Below are 21,128 nucleotides of genomic sequence, written 5' to 3' on the forward strand. Positions count from 1 at the left end.
TGCCTGTCCGTCCAGGCCTTATGTTCCTACAAGTTTTGACCTCAATTGCTGTGCCTGTCCGTCCAGACCTTATGTCCCTAGGTGGAATTGACTTCTGTCCTCGACTGCTTTGCCTGTCAGGCCAGGCCTTATGTTCCTACAAGTGTTGACCTCGATTGCTCTGCCTGTCCGTCCAGGCCTTATGTCCAGTCCTAATGGCTGAAACCTCGTTGCACTGGGAAACCTCAGTCTCTGGCAATTAAACTAGTACTCCTTCACAGCATTGATCCTTAAATAATACAAAGAGTTTTCTTTAGTTTCAGGGCAGAGAAGAGAACTTTCTCCGTCTTGCTTATGAAGTCATGATCTGTTTGCAAATGATTTAATCCGAACAATTTGTACCATTATACACTCTAGTGGCCAATCCATTCCAAGGAAGCCCTTTCCTGCTCTTGGGAAAGGGAACTCTCCATGGTGTTGCAGCCTATCTCTTAGGACCTGTTGACCCATGTTTAACCGCTGTTCACATGGCACCCTGCTCCCTGTCACCACGCTTTGAAAGCTCGTGCTCCACTCTAGGGGCAACCCATTCCAAGGAAGTCCTTTCCTGCTCTTGGGAAAGGGAACTCTCCCCGGTGTTGCAGCCTATCTCTTAGGACTTGTTGCCCCATGTTTAACCGCTGTTCACATGGCACCCTATTCCCTGTCACCACGCTTTGAAGGCTCATGCTCCACTCTAGGGGCAACCCATTCCAAGGAAGTTTTTTCCTGCTCGTGGGAAAGGGAACTCTTCCCGGTGTTGCAGCCTATCTCTTAGGACCTATTGACCCATGTTTAACCGCTGTTCACATGGCACCCTGCTCCCTGTCGCCACGCTTTGAAGGCTCGTGCTCCACTCTAGGGGCAACCCATTCCAAGGAAGTCCTTTCCTGCTCTTGGGAAAGGGAACTCTCCCCGGTGTTTCAGCCTATCTCTTAGGACCTGTTGACCCATGTTTAACCGCTGTTCACATGGCACCCTATTCCCTGTCGCCACGCTTTGAAGGCTCATGCTCCACTCTAGGGGCCAACCCGTTCCAAGGAAGTCCTTTCCTGCTCTTGGGAAAGGGAACTCTCCACGGTGTTGCAGCCTATCTCTTAGGACCTGTTGACCCATGTTGAACTGCTGTTTAGGGGCGAACCCATTCTAGGGAGACCTTTCCTGCTCATAGGAAAGGGAACTCTCCCCGGGTGTAGCCTGCCTATATTTATCTACCCTCTGACCCATGTTGAACCGCTGTTTGTTTACATGGAAACCTCCTCCGCCTAGGCATTGACGATTGTCTATGTATATTCAAGTTTCATATCACCAAAATGGCAGGAAGAGTGCAGATGATAGCACATATCAAATCTTGATTCTTCTAAAGTACACTTCATCTGTATGTACTCTCTTCTATCTGTGTTGCTAGGTGCCAAGCACACTTTATTACTACTTCTTCTTAGCTTCTGAATAGTAAAGTTCTTCAAAGCCTCTGTTTCTACTAAAACAACAGCTGACATTTGGGATTTTACTTCACTTGATGAAGTCCTTTTTATTAGTGTTTTACCTCCAGTCGTTTCTTCCATTTTGAAATCAACCTCTTTCTATGCTGAGCTGTACTCTGACTGCTTTCCGGCCTACCTGTCTTTTGTCAAGGATATTCTCACACGACAGTCCCTCGGGATCCCATGTGTAACCTGCCTTTTTCTACCCTCTGACCCATGTTGAACCGCTGTTCCATTTTGAAATCAGCCTCTTTCTATGCCAAGCTGTACTCTGACTGCTTTCCGGCCTACCTGTCTTTTGTCAAGGATATTCTCACACTACAGTCCCTCGGGGACCCGTGTGTAGTCTGCCTGTATCTGCCCTCTGTCCCATGTTGAACCGCTGTTTAGGGGTAAACCCATTCTAGGGAGCCCTTTCCTGCTCATAGAAAAGGGAACTCTCCCCAGGTGTAGCCTGCCTTTTTCTCCCCTCCGACCCATGGTGAACCGCTGTTCCATTTTGAAATCAGCCTCTTTCTTTGCCAAGCTGTACTCTGACTGCATTGCGGCCTACCTGTCTATTGTCAAGGATATTCTCACACTACAGTCCCTGGGAATCCCGGGTGCAGCCAGCCTGATTTTAAAAGACCAGCGAGAGCCACTGGACCCCAATGGAAACCCCCCACTTTAGGGGCGAACCCATTCTAGGGAGCCCTTTCCTGCTCGTAGGAAAGGGAATCTCCCCGGGTATAGCCTGCCTGTTTCTACCCTCTGATCCATGTTGAACCGCTGTTCCATTTTGAAATCAGCCTCTTTCTATGCCAAGCAGCACTCTGACTGCTTTCCGGCCTACCTGTCTTTTGTCAGGGTTATTCTCACACTACAGTCCCTCGGGGTCCCGTGTGTAGCCTGCCTGTATCTGCCCTCTGTCCCATGTTGAATCGCTGTTTAGGGGCGAACCCATTCTAGGGAGCCCTTTCCTGCTCATAGGAAAGGGAACTCTCCCAAGGGCTCTTGTTTGAATATTTGCTACTACCACCAAAATCGGCACCCGCAGATGCTCCACTCCACCCAGGCATAGTTCATCATGTTTCAGGTCCTAGCACTCGTGTTAGACTCCCTGGTCCCTGTTTCAAGATGGGTTGGGTGCACAGTATGCACATTTGACAGTCCCACCACATGCTGAGCCTCGTCTTGTCTTGCCTCCTTGTCTTTTCCTTATCAAACCACAGTGTCCTGACTACCTCGGCTCTGCCAGCCTGTCTTGCCCCTATCAACTTTCTGCCACTCTGCCTTGCTGCCAATCACCAGATGTCTCACTCAACTCCTTGTGGTGTTCTTGCCACTCTCATGGTTCCTCAGTGTGTTGGTGCTAGTCTTTCTGCTTGCTATGTTCCCCCTTCATTGTGCTGTAAGATGTCAATGCCACTTTTTTTTCCGCTTTGCCTGTCGTGCTGCCTTCGAGGGTTCATGCATCTGTTATCGGTGCTCTCTATTGAAGCTGTGGTGTATTTTTGACACTCTTGCTGCACTCTTGCCACTTCTGGTACCCCTTTGCACCTTTACAGTGCCTTAGGCTATTCATGCCACTTTGGTGCCACTTTGCCACAGTCTAAGTACCTTGGAGCTCTTTTGTTGTTGTGATGATTGCTCCCCAGAAGTTTCAGCAAAATTGATAATAAAACCCCAATTCTGCAGCCAAAAATAGGCTGGAAATCCTTCCCCCTTTGACTTTAATGGGAACCGGAAAACGAATTCACATATCAACGTATCGGGGGCGCCATACGTCCGAATGCAACAGAAATGACCCCCGATGAATACGTATCACGAATGCAATGAAAAATTTTTGACTGCACATCCCTAGTTCATACCTTTGCTTTGAAAATTCTTGCAATAGGGGATGGGAGACTGGTTTCTGGGGTCATTGACCCTGAGGGATCCTTCCTTCAGTTTCACAGAGCTTTTGCAGTTGAATCTTACAGACACACAAGCAGTTGGGTGAATAGATTAGTGGAATGATTTTCCAGGAGCCAAAAAAACCAACAAATCTTGTAAATAATTCCCAGTGAATTTAAACTACATGAACTCATAAAATATCATCTAAAACAATGGTTCTCAGCCCACACCCAGCAGGTCTGGTGTTCAGAAATAGCTTCAGTGAATATACGTGAGGCAGATTTGCAGGCACTGCCTCCTTTGTATGAGAATAAATCTCATGCACATGCATTCTGGATCACCTAAAAGCCAGACTGGCCCGGAGATCCCTAAGGACTGGGTTCAAAACTGCTGAGCTTAAACTTTATTCTTCTCGTTCCCCTTGATTGTGCTACATCACTTTGCACATTTATAGATTTATTCAGCAGAACAATATTCATTCTGTTTTTACAAATTCCTTCCAATGATAACACTTCAGAGGTCCTTACTTCATTTCTACTTTACTGGAACTGTTGCAATTCCTGCATTGGACTCTGATAATCTGCTTTTCAGCTGTCAGTGTTGCATTTAGGCTTTCTGTGTATCGATGTAACTTCTGCTTGGGGCTCTGATAATATCCCCTCTTCAGCTGTTCTGAATACCCACTCTTCACGGCACAGCTGAAGAGTGGGTATTCATCAGAGCCATATTCAAGTATTGCATCAATATATTTCAAGCATGAATACAGCACAAACAGCTGAGGAGAGGGATCTTCATTAGAGTCCCCAAGCAGGAGTCGCACTGATTGATGGAAAACATGAACAGAGCACCAATAGCAGATCTTCCTCAGAGCATCATACAGGCATCACACTAATACATGGATTTTTCAATCATTCCTCTTAACGTATGCTGCAAATATATACACAAGTTACACAAAAATTCAAAGCAAAATTATATGTATCAGACCTTTGAAAATTATTTCACCAAATCTACTCCATAAAAGAATGCGGGAGGACATGATCAAGACAACTAGCATAGTGGGATTTAAAAGAGATTTAGAAAGTTCCTGGAGAAATAGTCCATAGCTCATTATTAACCAGGTAGACTAAACAAAGGAATTTCTATTCATGGGAGTGAGTTAACGGGAAATAGATCTACTTTATGGGATCTTCTGGGTAATTGTGACTCAGATTGGCTAATGTCAGAGACAGGATGCTGGGCTCAATGGACCTTGGTCTGACCCAGCCTGGCATTTCTTAAGTTCTAATAGAATCGCATATCATGCAGACATTTTTTTAAAAGGCCACTTCTGTTCCTAAAACAGTATTTCACTTGCAGAAGACCCTTGGAAAATTACCCTTTGGAATGTGCAACTGTCTCTCTGTGACCCCAAGATTTGGTTGCTCTTTAACTCTCCAACTGTCATTTTCCAAATACCCATCAGACTGCTGGAATTTGTAAACATGCAAGTGAGACTATGCAATGTTATTAGAGTGGAAATATATAGACATCTTACTATGAAACCATCTCAGATTCAACTGTATAAGTGAATGATATTGTGAGTATGCATAAATACTGTATATACACAATTCAAGATTCCACATTTGGAGTACATCCTCTGGAAAAGATCTTGGCATCATTGTGGATAATTTGTGAGTGGCGGTGGCCAACAAAACATATAGAATGCTAGGACTTATTAGGAAAGGAATGGAGAATAAAACAGAGGGTGTCATAATGTCTCTGAATTTCTCCATAATGAGACCTCACCTTGAGTATTGTGTGCAGTTCTGGTCACCGCAACTCAAAAAAGATCCAGTAATATAAGAAAAGGTACAGAGAAAGGTGACCAACATAATAAGGGGATGGAAAGATTCCCCTATGAGGAAAGGGTAAAGAGATTAGGACTCTTCAGCTTGTAGAAGAGATGCCTGAGGGGAGAAGGAAGAGGTCTATAAAATAATGAGTGGAATGTAAAGGGTAAACTCAGATCAGTTGATTACTCTTTCAAAAACTAAGGAACACACAGCAAAGATAATAAGTAATACATTTAAGATATGTGAGAAAATATTTTTTTACTCAACACATAAGTAAACTCTGGAATTCAATGTCAGAGTATGTGGTAAAAGTTGTGAATGTAGCCTGGTTTATTTTATTTATTTTTTTTTAATAATAATGGCTAATGGTATTTTATTGTTTGCTGTAGGCGGTGACCATTTTGAAGTACAGCGATGTGATACTTGTAATTTGTATGGGAACTGAATTGTATCCTAATAAATAAATTATAGTATATTGGGGCATCTTTTCTTTGTTATTAAAAAAGGTTTGGACAAGTTCCTGGAAGAAAAGTCCAAAAGCCATTATTAAGGTGGAGAAGTCTGGGATTAGCAACATGGAATCTATCAATCTTCTGAGGATCTGCCCAGTACTTGTGTCTTGGATTGGCCACTGCTGGAAATAGGATACTGGGCTTGATGGACCTTTGTCTGCCCAATATGGCAATTTTTTTGTTCTTACAATTGTCAAACTCTATGACAGTGGGATCTCAGTTACACAGGAAGTTTATGTTGAATGGTTAATAATTATCTCAGAAGAAGCCAGAATCTGTTTACTAGTTAATGGACATAATCTTCCCACATAAATTGAAGTAATAATGTAGAACACATGGAACAAAATACAAATAAAATATATCTTTCATCATATCAAATGGAGAGGAAACAGAGAGAACAAAAATGTATTGGTCACTATGTCATAATAGCAGGCAATATTATCCTGGCATTTCTAATTTATTTGTAGAGTATTTCTGGGAATATATTATGTTAAATGTTTTTTGTCAAAGTGTTACCTAGATTATGTTTGTTTTGCCTTCATTCTATCTCGCTTTTATCCTTTTAGTACTCAAAGAAAATGGGAAATCACACTGGCACAACAGAATTCCTGATTTTGGGATTTTCAGAATTCCCAGAGCTGCAGCTCCCTCTCTTCGTTCTCTTCTCACTCCTCTACCTGATGGCCATGGTGGGGAATCTCCTCGTTATCTGCATAGTATGTGCCGATCGACACCTGCACAACCCCATGTATTTCTTCTTGACCAACTTGTCTGCCTTAGATATCTTCTCTTTGACCTCTATTGTTCCAAAATTATTGGTAATTCTCCTAACAAACAGCAATAACACATCTTTTGGGGAATGCATTCTGCAGATATATTTATTTATTTATTTATTTATTTATTTATTTATTTAACACTTTTTTATACCGACCTTCATAGTAGTAACCATATCGGATCGGTTTACATAGAACAAGGGTATAACTGAAGCAATAACAAAAGAAATTAACAATAGAGGTGAATAAGGCAAAGTTACATTTAACAAGGAGTAAAAAAACTTGGAAGCTTAAATAGCTGGAAAGGAGGTAAAGGCAGGAAGTAATAGTAACATAATACAATAGAGAATATGGGTTAAAGCTTAAGGTGCTTTAACCTGGAAGTGCCAGAGTCCATCGTTCGAGAGGATAAAAGACCATTCTGTACATACACAGATCATATTGCTATATGATCTGTGTATGTACAGAATTTATACTTCTTTCTGCCATGGCGTATGATCGTTATGTCGCAATATGCAACCTCCTGCGTTATACCACCATCATGAGTAGGAGAATATGTGCTCTTTTGGCAGTTGTCTCATGGATGGAAGGTTTAATAGAGGCATTGATACCAACTATTGTTATATCCCAGTTTTCTTTCTGTGACTCCAATGTAATCAGTCACTTTTTTTGTGAAATTACAGCATTGCTGGAGCTGTCCTGCACAGAGACTTATTTCTTTGAACCTATTACTTTTGTAGAATCTGTGTTTTCAACTTTCACCCCATTTCTCCTAACCCTGACATCCTATGTGTTTATCATCTCCACCATCCTTAGGATCCGTTCTACAGAAGGGAAAAGCAAGGCCTTCTCTACCTGCTCCTCCCACCTCTCAGTCATCATTCTTTTGTATGGGACTATAATAGGAGTGTATATGCAGCCCAAGACAGGGGACTCTGTGAATTCAAACAAGCTGCCTATGGCAATCTACATCGTCTCTCTGCCACTGCTGAACCCCCTGATTTATAGCTTGAGAAGCAAGGAGTTAAAAGTGGCTCTGAAAAAAGTGATAGGGAGAAAGCCAACTTTCTGAGGCTCTAAACATTTCTGTAAGATGCCTGCTCTAGCAAAAGGCTTAGGGGCGGATTTTAAAAGGCCTGCGCGCGTAAATCCTTCTGGATTTACGCGCGCAGGGCCCTCGTGCGCCTGCGTGCCTATTTTGCATAAGCCGCCAGCGCGTGTAAAGCCCTGGGACGCGCGTAAGTCCCGGGGCTTTCGAAAAGGGGCGGTAGGTAGGGGGCGTGTCCGGGGCATTCCTGAAACAACGCGGCATTTCGGGAGCGTGCCGCAGCGTTTTGGGGGTGGGCCTGGGGCGTGGTCGAGGCCTCCGGACCAGGCCCCGGGACTGGAACACGAGCGGGGCTGCCAGCCGGCGCGCGAAAAGTTACGCCTGCTTTCAGCAGGCGTAACTTTGCCGACAAAGGTAGGGGGGGTAGGTTAGATAGGGCCAGGGGGTGGGTTAGGGAGGGGAAGGGAGGGGAAGGTGGGGGAGGGCAAAGGAAAGTTCCCTCCGAGGCCGCTCCAAAATCGGAGCGGCCTCGGAGGGAACAGGCAGCACGCGCTGGGCTCGGCGCGCGCAGGTTGCACAAATGTGCACCCCCTTGCACGCGCCGACCCCAGATTTTATAAGATACGCGCGGCTATGCACGTATCTTATAAAATCCAGCGTACTTTTGTTCGCGCCTGGTGTGCGAACAAAAGTACATGATCACGCTAATATTTAAAATCTACCCCTTAGTGAATCTCTTGGACCAAACAGGAACATTTTCCAAGACTTTTGCCCGGTAAATTGTGCGCATCAATATCTCCCATCCTTCGAGGAAGGCCTTCCTGTTTAGAGGTGTTTAGATTGCATTGTAATAGAGTCACAAACTTGATATTAATGAAAACTACTCCTGCTTTTCCTGCCTCCCCACTCACACTGAAAGCTGGTACAAAGCTTTATCTGCCTCTCTGAAAATCAGCATATGGTGCACATTCTCAAAGCGGCTGAGTACCTTGAAAGCAGTGAGGTTTATTTGATCATTGCCCTAAATGTGCCTCTCTTTTCTAAAGCTGGCACTGCACACCTTTCCTATAGGAAACTCATAACCCGGAACAAGCTTGAAATATTTTATTTCTGTATTTTTTGAATAATGAAGTTTTCGGTTCTACCTTCCCTCCTCTCCACCCCAACACTTGTAATCTCTTGTTTTTCCTCAGTGCTTTTATCAGCCTAGGAAAATTGTGTGGCATAGCAAACAGGGGACTAACCTTAAATTATTTCACTGCTCTACAGTGCTAATGTGCAATTGAATGCATAAAGATGATCACATCTGAGAGTAGCAGGAACTCCAAGCCTATGGGACTGTGAGGATTATTGTCAAACTCAGTAATAAAACATAGAAGAAGGCTGGGATTTTGGTTCATGTATTGGACTTGGGACAGATAGGGAAGGCAGTGGTCAGAAAAGGATTGAGAGGTCAGGGGGACTGGGAGAAGTTGGGTTCAGTTTCATAATGATATTTCAATGGTGGATTTGGATCTTAGATTTAACTACTCACCTTTCCAAACTTGGGCTCAAGGTAAGTTACAGTCAGGCACAGAAGTTATTTCTCTCCCTCAGAGAGTTTATAATCTAAATTTGTACCTGAGGAAACAGAGGGTGAAGAGATTTACCCAAGGTACCAAGGAGTATCAGTTGAAGAGATGGGATTTGAACTCTAGCCCAGTGTTTCCCCACCAGTGAGCCTTCAGACCTGATCAGCTGTGCCATGGAAAAGGATCAGATCCAGGCCAGCACCTGGGATTGCTTTCCGCACCTTCCAGCATCAAGAGATACAAGCAGTGGCTTTTAAACGTGTAGGAGCTCCTTTATCAGAACTTGTCACGTCTTCCTAGCTACAACAGGAGCCATGGAGTGTGATGACCAACAGACGGAGGCAGCCACATTGCAGACAGCGTCTCCTCCTTTCACCCTCTATATTATCCCTAGGGGTGTGCATTCGTTTTGAACTTAAATGGAAAACGCAACTTTTTTTTTTTTTTAACTTAAAAAAAAGATGAGTCTTAAACGATCGGATTTCCAACTTATTCAACATAGCTATGTTGAATACGTTGGAAATCGCGATTGTTGATCTAATAAAAATTAAACCCCTCACCCTCCTTAATCCCCCCCCCCCAAGACTTACCAAAGCTGGCCAAAAGTTCCGTGAGTGTCCGGGAGCGGACGCGTGGGGAATCACGTGACGTCGGCGCCACGTCGGAGTGATGCGGCGTCACGTGATTCCCCTCGGGTTTGCTCCCGGAACCCTCGTTGGGCTCAAAAGGCACTTTTGGCCAGCTTGGGGGCGTCAGGAGGCCCCCCCAAGCTGGCCCAAAAGTTCCTTTTGAGCCCAACGAGGGGTCCAGGAGTGAACCCGAGGGGAATCACGTGACGCCGCGTCACTCCGACGTGACGCCGACGTCACGTGCTCCTTGCAAAGGAGTTCAGGAATGGCGTCCTGACCCCGCTGGACCACCAGGGAGTTTTGGTAAGTCTTGGGGGGGGGGGATTAAGGCGGGTGAGGGTTTAAATTTTTATTTGCACATATGGACATAGACTCAACTTATGGAATTCTCCATATGTCCATATTGACCGCAAATGGGACCCCCTTTCGACTTATGGACTTATGAACTTAAACTTTTGGTCTGCACATCCCTAATTATCCCCAGGCAGAGTGAGACGGAGAGCACAGTGAGCATTGGATGTGATTCACTGTCAGGCCGATGCATTATCAGCTCGCGTTAAAACGGGTGCTCATGATTGAGGGCCTGCTCTCCTAACGCATGCCCACCATGCAATGCATTATTAATTGAGGGGTCACGCTAAAAGGAGGCACTAAGGGAAATTTTGCATCCCTAGTGTCTCCTTGGCATTGGGCGCACAGGAGAGGTGGCTGTCAGTGTGGGCTGGGAAAACGGACGATCAATATGAGTTTCCCATTTCCCCCACATCAACGGAACAAGATACAAGGCCTGGACCCTCTATTTTGTGAGTCTATATTGGGCGCCCAGAATTTTTTTTTCAAGACTTTCTTGTTTACTTCAATCTGCTTTCTTTGGTTCCTCCTACTTAGTATCAGGTCGATACAATGTGGAGGAATCACAGAAAGCAGGGATTTTTCCAGTAAGCCCTTGAGCGCTCCATACCTTTACATCAATCCTGGGCTGGCATAAAACTTGCCACCTTGCAATGGTAGGTTTTATCAGATGAATCTGCTCAGTTTCTTTAACTGTGTGACCAGAAATGTATTTCATGGGAAAGCACTAGAAATTATATGCATGGATTTTGGTAAGACCCCTGACATGGTTCCACATAGGTGACTTATAAATAAACTGAGCATGTTTGGTTAGCCCTAAAGTGACTGAGTGGGTTAGAAAATATTTGAGTGGGAGGCGAGAAAGGGTAATGGTAAATGGAATTCCATCTATAGAGGGAGGTATTATAGCATTGTGCTTAGAAAGGTTTGTTCAATATTATTGTGGAGGATTATCGGGAAAGGCTTGTCTTTTTGGTGATGATACCAAAATCTATAATAGACTAGACAACCCAAGAAGTCATGGAAAACTTGAGGAGTGATCTAGTGACACATGAGGAATGGTCTAGGATCTGGCAGCTGATTTAATGTTAATACATGCAGAGTTATGCATTTTAGGCTGAAAAACCCAAGAGAGGATTAAAGTAGAGGTGCTACTTAGTGGTTGGGTACTTGCCAGGTACTTGTAGCCTGGATTGGCCACTGTTGGAAACACGATTCTGGGCTTGATGGACTCTTGGTCTGACTCAGTATGGCAATTTCTTATATTCTTATGTTCCTAAAGAAGAAGGGGATATGGGAGTGATCCTATCTAATACTCTTAATGCAATCCTATCCCGGGGTGCAGACTGCACACTAATGAAGCCATAAAAGAAAGTTTATTACGTCTTTTTAGGGCTGAAACTTCAGGTTAGCTCAGACACAATCTCTTACTTCTAGAACCTGGATTCTTTTTTGATGGGGTGGGGATATTTCCCTTTTACGGCCCAGAGTGCTAGGGCTTTCTCATGTCCCTGGGAGAAGGGTTCTGTAGGTGCCCAATAAATACACTGGAGCCCTTGGATTAAGTGTACAAAATCAAAGTCTTTACTGTACAAAAGTCAGATGAAATATGTTAAAAACGTACTCCTCAGTACCACAGACATTCTAGCTTGTTGCAATCCTTTTGTTCTCTATCTGTGCAAGAATCTCCTTACCAGTGCTAGGGAAACCTCCATCCTCCAGGGCTTGGCTAAGTGGAGTTCCCAGGTGAGGAGGAGAAACCCCTTCCAGACCCTGGTAAAAATGTGAGATTTCTGTCTCTGGGCAGAGTCCCAACCTCTCTCTCCCCAGGGTGAAGACTCCTGATGGGAGTCCTGAATGCTTTTGACTGGTTCTTTACTCACAGGTAATTGGTTTTCAATACTTTCTTCCTCTCAAACAAATCCCAGAGGGGAGGGATCCTCCATGGAACAGCAGCAAGAGATGTTCTTTCAGATGGGCAGTACAAAGGACAGCCAAATGCTTCCGCCCAGATCTTCTCAAAGTAATTTCATCATTTTTCCACAAATCAAAGTAAAATACTGGAAAGTCCTCATGGAGGGAGTAGAGAGTCAGGTTTTCCCTAAACTGGGCAGTCCCAGAAACAGGGTTCCCTGTGCCTTGAATCCAAGTGGTACCAAGGTTTCACCAGGTTTCCTATAACTTAAAGTCCTTCAAAACCACAAATTATCCAGGGATATAAATGCTACCCACCAGGAAGTGGACAAGTAGAGCAGATCCCAACCTAGCTCACATACTTTCAGCTGGGTTTGCTATAGTCCTCAGAGTAGATCCAAAAATACAAATTAGAAAAAGCTCCAAAACACCTCACAAACCTCTAAAAATATCTCACACTGCTTGCAGAGCTCCCAGGAGACAGCTACTTACAAATGCTAAAGAAAGAGATGGCCATTGCAGCTCCCTCAAAGTGAGGGGCTCCATTTGAATGGTAACCTCCCCTTTTCCTATTCTTTACTGCACTAACAGGGAAAAGAGTAACCCAGGGCTTAATAGTAATGGAACCAGAGGGTCTGTTACATTAAGGTGGCCAAAGAGGTGAATGAAGTGACGGCAAAAGAGAGAAAGATACTTGGCTGCATAGGGAAAGGAATGTTCAGTGGAAAAGAAGAATGTGAAACTGCTCATGTATAGGTCTCTGGTGAGACCTCATTTGGAACACTGTGTACTGTTCCAGAGACCACAACTCAAAAGGATATAAATCAGTTTAAAGCTGGTCCAGAGGGTGGCTGCTAAAATTATCAGTGTTCTTTGTTTTCAGCATAAGGGGTAAACTTAATGATCTAAATATCTATACCCTAGAGAAAAAGATAATATGGGTGAGATTTGATAGAGACACTAAAAAATCTCCAAGGTTATCTAGATAAGTAGCTCTATTTGAGACTTATCTGGCTAAGGAGCAGCTTTAGTAATACTTAGCCAACATTTGTCTAGTTACGTACTGCTACTTAGCTGTACAAATTGAACTTTATCCATATAAGTGTCACTTTCAAGATTTATCTGGCCTCTACTTTGCTGAATAAATCCAATGTATCTGGATAAGTAGTGGATAACTGATAAACTAGTGTATGTTGACATCTAACTTTAAAAATATATGCGTGGCAATTTTACCTGTGAAATGTTCACACATTTAGGGGTAGATTTTCTAAATTTGCGCGATCGCGTACTTTTGTTCGCGCACCAGGCGCAAACAAAAGTACGCTGAATTTTATAAATTACGCGCGTAGCTGCGCGTATCTTATAAAATCCTGGGTCGGCGCGCGCAAGGGGGTGCACATTTGTGCAACCTGCGCGCACCAAGCCCAGCGCGCGCTGCCTGTTCCCTCCGAGGCCGCTCCGATTTCGGAGCGGCCTCGGAAGGAACTTTCCTTCGCCCTCCCCCCACCTTCCCCTCCCTTCACCTCCCTTCCCCTACCTAACCCACCCCCCGGCCCTATCTAACCCCCCCCCTTACCTTTGTTTCATGATTTACGCCTGCTAAAAGCAGACGTAAATCTACGGGCGCCAGCAGGCTGCTGGTGCACCATCACCCGACTCGGGGGCTGGTCCGGAGGCCTCGACCACGCCCCCGGGCCTGCGCCATGCCCCCGGGCCCGCCCCCGCAACGCCGCGTCACGCCCCCGAAACGCCGTGTCATTTTAGACACGCCCTGACACGCCCCTTTTAGAAAGCCCCAGGACTTACGTGCGTCCCGGGGCTCTGCGCTCGCCGGCGGCCTATGCAAAATAGGCACGCCAGCGCGTGAGGGCTCTGTGCACGTAAATCCGGCCAGATTTACGCACGCAGGACATTTAAAATCCGCTCCTTAATCTTAGTAAGTTGGGTTTTACATGTTTAAGTGGGAAGAATGTCTAACATATCAACAGCGATGAAATTACTAGTTTTACCAATTAATCTACCAGTTTGCACAGTCCATCTGCAGGTCATCGAGACTCTCCTGGCTCTTCAGCCTGAACTCTTTCCATTTCACCAAGACTACCCCACCCAGTCAATATTTCACTTTTAAGATGTTTACGAGTACTTATTCCATATATAGAGGAAGTGCAAATATATACGAGTAAGCTGCCAAATTTTCATTCATAAATTCCTTATTAAATAGCCACTTACTCATGTAAATTTTAGCCTCATCCCAGAATGCTGCTGGCCAACTTTTTTATTACATGAACAGATTTACTCACTTATCCTTACTTTAATGTGTATCTTGAAGATTATAAATCAGCATTTATGTTATATGCACATTTTCATGCATATGTGCTATGTTTTATGAGCACAACTCTTTGAAAATTCACCTTAGAGGACCTCTAAGGGATTGAAAGGAATTATAAAGCTGAACAGCAAGTGTGGATGAGAAGAATAACTAGACTGTATCATCTTTTACTGTTTACATGCTCTTATGTTTCAACAGTCAGCCAGGAGCCTCTTTTATTTATTTATTTATTTATGTATTTATTTGTTTGTTTGTTTATTTAACACTTTTTCTATACCGAACTTCATGGTAATAACCATATCAGATCGGTTTACATCGAACAGGGTAACAACTGAGACAAAATAAACATATGAACAGAAGCGGCAAAGTTACATTCAACAAGGAGGGAGAACTTGGAGGCTTAATCAGCTGGAAAGAGAGGTCTAGGATGGCTGAGAAATATTAATAATATAATAAGGTAAACGGGCTGGTGCTTGATTAACTTAGTGGTATAAAGTTCCATCGCTCCTGAAGGGAATAAGATCATCTAGTGTGTGTCTGGGGGATCTGAGAAGGCTTGGCGGAAAAGCCATGTCTTAAGTTTTTTCCTAAATGTAGGGAGGCATGGTTCCAGCCTTAGGTCTGAAGAGATGTTATTCAAAATAGTTGGTCCTGCTGTCGAGAAAGCACGGTCTTTGTTCGAGGTGCGGCACGTGGCTTTAGTTGGGGAGCTTGTAGAGTTCCTTTGTGGATTTCTCTAATCGGTCTGTTGGAGGTATAGAGTTTGAGGGGGATTTCGAGGTCGAGTTGAAGTTGATTGGGGATGGATTTGTGGATTAAGGTGAGAGATTTGTGTAGGATTCTGAAGTTAACTGGTAACCAGTGTAGGTTTCTGAGGATAGGTGAGATGTGTTCTCCACGGTTGGTGTTAGTCAAAATTCTGGCTGCGGCATTCTGAATCATCTGTAGTGGCTTGGTGGTAGAGATGGGTAGACCTAAGAGGAGAGCGTTGCAGTAGTCTATTTTGGCAAATATCAAGGATTGGAGAACTGTCCTGAAATTGTGGAAGAATAGGAGGGGTTTGAGTCTTTTAAGAACCTGGAGTCTGTAGAAGCAATCTTTAGTTGTGATGTTGATCATTTTCTTTAGGTTTAGGCGATTATCAAGAATTACCCCCAGATCTCTTACATGCGTATGAGCGAGCTGGGTGTTGCGGAGGGGCTGTGGGAGGGAGTTATCGTCATCGGAGGAGATGTGGAGGAGTTCGGTTTTCGCAGTATTAAGGACAAGGTTAAGATTGTTGAGGAGGCTAGAGAGATGGATTGTAGGCAGTTATTCCAGTGCATGAGAACTTTTGAGATGGATTCTGTTATAGGGATCAGAATCTACACGTCATCTGTGTAGAGGTAGTATATTAGTTTGAGATCTGTTAGCAGTTGGCAGAGGGGGAGGAGGTAGATGTTGAAGAGGGTGGGAGATAAGGAGGATCCTTGTGGTACACCAAGGAAGGAATTTGTGGAAGGTGATTCTTTATTATTAATTTTTACTTTAAAGCTTCTGTTGCTGAGGAAAGACTTGAACCAATTGTGGACTGATCTGGATATACCAATGTCAGATAGGCGATTCAGGAGGATGGAGTGGTTGACGGTGTCAAATGCCGCCGAGATGTCTAGCAGGACTAGTAGAAAGGAGTGGCCTTTGTCTATTCCCATAATAATGTGGTCTGTTAGTGAGATGAGGAGGGATTCTGTGCTGCGTGATTTGCGAAAGCCATATTGTGATGGATATAGGATGTTGTGATCTTCTAGATAATCTGAGAGCTGAGTGTTTACCACTTTCTCCATTAGTTTAGCTAAGAATGGGAGGTTAGAGATGGGGCGGAAATTGGCTAATTCTCTAGGGTCTAGATTGTGTTTCTTAAGGAGGGGTTTAAGGGAAGCAGTTTTAAGTCTGTCTGGATAAATCCCTTGAGATAGCAGGCAGTTTATAATGTTGGTCAGTGGTCCAGAAATTGTGTTAGGGATAAGAAGCAGGAGTTTGGAAGGAATATTGTCTGCTGGGTGTTACGAGCGCGCGCGGAGCGCGGTCGTCTCAAGCGGGTGGTGAGCCCTTGGGCCACGGCAGGACTCAAGGAAGAGCCCCAAGCCACACTGTGGGAGGTGAGCTGGGCAGGCATGGTGAGCCAGGTGGGTACAGAAGCAGGGGAGCAGGCACGGAGTCTGACTCTCAGCCGGACCTGCACGCCCATGGCAACCAACACTGGGAAGTTGATTGATGAACGGTCCTCCGACTGTTCCCGTCCCTTTCTACATGCCGCTGGGTACGGCAATGGGCAGCAGGCCGGACAGAGGCGAGGGCAGACAGAGTCCTTTACACTGAAGACATCATAGACAAGGCAGGTGCAGACATCGTAGACAAGGCAGGTGCAGACATCGTAGACAAAGGCTAGTGCAGACATCGAAGAGGAGGGCTGGAAGGAGACATGGGCACTGTCCCTGAGGGCGCCCTACTCAGCCCACCCACGGGACTGAGTCGCGGACCACCCCGTCCCATACGCGCCCTATTCAGCCCAGGAAGGCTGGTCGCGGACCACGCTGAGAGCGGGAGAGCACCAGGAAAGGTCCAGTCGAGAAGGAACTCCGATGCCGGGACCAATGACATCCGAAGCCACGTCGGCTGGCAGGAACAGAAGCTCAAGAGCCCGGGGAACGAATCCCTCCTGTTGGCCACACCAGGGCCCAACAGGCCAGAAGGCTCAGGACCAGACGAGGACATAGGGCAGAACAACCGGAACTGGAACAGGATCAGGCGGCTTCAGGAACAGACATCAAAGCAAGGTGTTTAAAATCATGAGAGGTCTAGAACGGGTAGATGTGAATCGGTTATTTACTCTTACGGATAGTAGAAAGACTAGGGGACACTCCATGAAGTTAGCATGGGGCACATTTAAAACTAATCGGAGAAAGTTCTTTTTTACTCAACGCACAATTAAACTCTGGAATTTGTTGCCAGAGAATGTGGTTCGTGCAGTTAGTATAGCTGTGTTTAAAAAAGGATTGGATAAGTTCTTGGAGGAGAAGTCCATTACCTGCTATTAAGTTCACTTAGAGAATAGCCACTGCCATTAGCAATGGTTACATGGAATAGACTTAGTTTTTGGGCACTTGCCAGGTTCTTATGGCCTGGATTGGCCACTGTTGGAAACAGGATGCTGGGCTTGATGGACCCTTGGTCTGACCCAGTATGGCATTTTCTTAAGGTCAGGAACAGACATCAGGTAACATCAGAAGGCAGACATCAGGTAACATCAGGTAGCAGACATCCGGACAGAGACAGGACAAGGTGCCATCAAAACAAGGTAGACCATGGAGGACCTGAATCGAGGAGAAGGTTACAGGCAACTGTAGAGCCAGATCCAAAGGCCCGTTGCAAGTGACAAGAAAGTCCTTATATACTGGAGGTTGTAGGCAACTCCCTGGGAGGAGTTTGCCAGGACCGCCCCTAGGAGAAGGGCGTCGCCAAACAGGAAGTCCAAACGCATGCATGCAAGCCACAGGCAGGCCTCAGGAACCGCTAGGCCTCCCAGGCCCTGGAGCAAGTCCCGGATGGTGCACAGGAGAGGCCCTGGCTTCGAAGCGGCCTCCGGGAGGAAGGTAAGATACCTCCTGTAGCGCAGCAACAGGGGGGATCGTAACAGCTGGGTGGTTGGATGGTTTCTGTTTCTTAAGGAGGGATTCGATTTCCCTGGGGGTGGTTAATTCGAAGTTGTCGAGTTTGGATCCAGTGGGGGTGTGGAAATTGTCGCATGCGGCGAGTGAGGTAGAATTGGTGGGGAGGAGTGCAAGAGTGTTTGAAATCTTCTGTTGGAAGAATGATGCGAGCTCGTTGGCCTTGGATAGTGCCTGTTCGTCTGGTATCGTCGGAGGGGCTGACTTTGTGATTTGTGATACATAAGAGAAAAGAGCTTTGGCATCAAATTGTAGATTGTGGATTTTATTGGCATAGAATTCTCTTTTTGTCTTTAGAATGGAGGTCCTGTAATGATGTACGGTTCCTTTGTATGCTGAGAGTGTAGATGAGTTGGGGGTTTTGCGTCTTCTGCTTTCTTTGTGTCATAGGTCTTGTTTCATCCTTTTCAGTTCGGAAGTAAACCAGGGTTGATTTCCTTTTTTTGCTGGATTAATTGTTTTGGACACTGCGGGGCATAGTTTGTTTGCTACTGCTTCGGTGATATTATGCCAGGAGAGTACGGCTGAGTCGGGATTGGATAGATTTAAGTTTGTGAGTTCCACGGAAAGCTGATCACTAAGTATATCGGATGTGCAGGGTTTCCTGAAGTGTATGGTGGAGAGGCGATGTGGTGAGTATGTGTGTTTATTTATGGAGAAGGAGGAGTTTATCAGGAAGTGGTCTGACCAGGGGATTGGGGTACATGAGGGCTCCATTGTGCAGGAATTGATGAAGATAAGATCCAGAGTGTGTCCAGCTTTGTGTGTATGGTTGTCGATGATCTGATTGAATCCCATTGTGTTGAGGGAGGCAAGGAAGGCTTCGCAATTGGTGGATCGGGGTGAGGCATCGATATGGAGATTGAAATCTCCCATGATCATGGTAGGAAGGTCTGTGTTGATGTGCTTCACTATAGATTCTATAAGGGGTGAGGGATCAGATTCTAGTACTCCTGGTGGTGCATAGACTAGCAGTAATTGAAGTTGTTTTGATTTGACTAGACCCAGTTCCAGTTTGGACTCAAACTTGAGAGTATGTGATGTAAGTCTGAGTTCTTTCTTGGTGGCTAGAAGACCGCCCCCTCGTTTTTTGTGCCTGTGGAATGCAAAGATGTCATATATGTGAGTGGGTAGTTGGTTGATTAGCACAATTTCTGAGTTTTTTAGCCAGGTTTCTGTGAATGCACAGATGTCTGGGATAGAGTCCAGGAGATAGTCATTGAGAATGTGTGTCTTTTTAGTCAGAGATTGTGCATTGACTAGGGTTACCGAGGGAAGAGCGAGCCCTAGGAACTGGGTCAGAGGGGTGATCATGATTGGGATGAGAGATCTGGAACAATTGGTGGTATTTCTTGAGTAGGGGGAATGCCAGAGTGGTAGCGGTGGTATCTGATAGGGCTTTGATGGGTTAGCATTTTATCTAGGATCTCCGTTGGCGGGATTGGGCGTGAGGAGCTGAGAGTTAGATGCTGGAGAAGTGGGATCCAATTGGCTTTATATCTATAGAGGATGTGTAGGGTTTGAAGCTCAGAATGTAGGGTGAGAGTGTGATTGAGTGAGAGAGGGTGTGGCTATGGGATAAGTTTCTTTAGAAGGTTTAAGGTAGCGTGGTTTCTGGAGTTATGGGGTGGGCAGGCATGTCACATTAGAGGACCCTTGTCCTCTTCCTCTTGCTGCGGCGTTCCGGAGTCGGGCTCGGTGATTGGGTCGGGAGCCCGAACGTGGTTGCCGTTTGGAAGACTGTTGGGGTTGTCTGGATGGTAAGGGTGAATGCTGAGAAAGGCTAGATGAGAAATGGGGGTAGCAGTATGAATATTAGAGGAGTTTATATATGCAAACGAGTTCTTCTGAAGGGTTGAGCAGGGGTTCCGGTGGCTGTTGTAAATGTCTTGGAAGGAGGGAAGTGGAAGTGGTGATCTGTAATGGAAATTCAGTGGTGTCCTTTGGGGTAGAATGAAGGGGCTGCACGAAGGGGCGCACAAAGGGGCAGGCCCCTTTGTCGCACTCCTTCGGCGTGCGATGCCCGGCGCGCAATGCCTGGAGATTGCGCCAGGATTTAAATCCCCTCCTTTTCGCGTCTCTGGTGACGTCAGCGGCGGTGCGACCGGATGGGGGTCAATAAGAGGACGCTGGTGGTGAGTAGATTATGGCCTCGTGGCCGGCGGTGGGCTGTCGGTGGTAGGGCGAGCTTTAAGGGCCTTACCCCGATGGGTCCCGGCACTGGCTGCGTGGCCCTGGCTCCCAGCTCCTACTTCGCGGGCAGCGGTGGACGTGCCTCGTGGTTGGCGGGATGGCAGAGAAGAGAGCGCCTGGAGATCGCGCAGGGATTTAAATCCCCTCCTTGTCACGTCTCTGGTGACGTCAGCGGCGGTGCGACCGGATGAGGGTCAATAAGCGGACGCTGGCAGTGAGTAGATTATGGCCTCGTGGCCGGCGGTGGGCTGTCGGTGGTAGGGCGAGCTTTAAGGGCCTTACCCCGATGGGTCCCAGCGCCAGGACCCATTGGGGTTTTAGCCCAAACACCACTCTCCTCTCCCATCTCTAGCTCCAGCTACATTTGAATGGCCAAATCAGGCCACAAGGACTGCTATTACTGGCATCAGTAGCATGGGATCTACTTAGTGGCTTGGTACTTTCCAGGTACTTATAGCCTGGTTTGGCCACCATTGGAAACAGGATGCTGGGCTTGATGGACCCTTGGCCTGACCCAGTATGGCAATTTCTTATATACTTATGCCTGAACCTTTCCTCCCCTCAGAAGGAATCAGAGACCGGGGATGATGGGAACAGTATGAGATTGAGCTTTGATCCCAGAAATATTCACAACAGTCTCACAGCTCAGGGCACAATGGAGAGAATGTCTGGGCACACTAAGCCATGCACCTGTGAACCCCAAAGTGAAGCCTGCCAGACATGTTACCTAGGGCACCATGAGAAGTGCACCAGTCCTGCTATGAGGCCCACCCACCCCTTCCATGAGGTGCTGGGAGTATGGAGGAACTGCACTGTATTCAACTGCTGCCTGCTAATTCCTCCTTTAACTCCATCAGCCTTATAAATGTCCAGCAATGCAAAGGTGCATAAT

The sequence above is a fragment of the Rhinatrema bivittatum genome, chromosome 16, assembly GCF_901001135.1.
Source record: "Rhinatrema bivittatum chromosome 16, aRhiBiv1.1, whole genome shotgun sequence".
NCBI classification, from domain to species: domain Eukaryota; kingdom Metazoa; phylum Chordata; class Amphibia; order Gymnophiona; family Rhinatrematidae; genus Rhinatrema; species Rhinatrema bivittatum.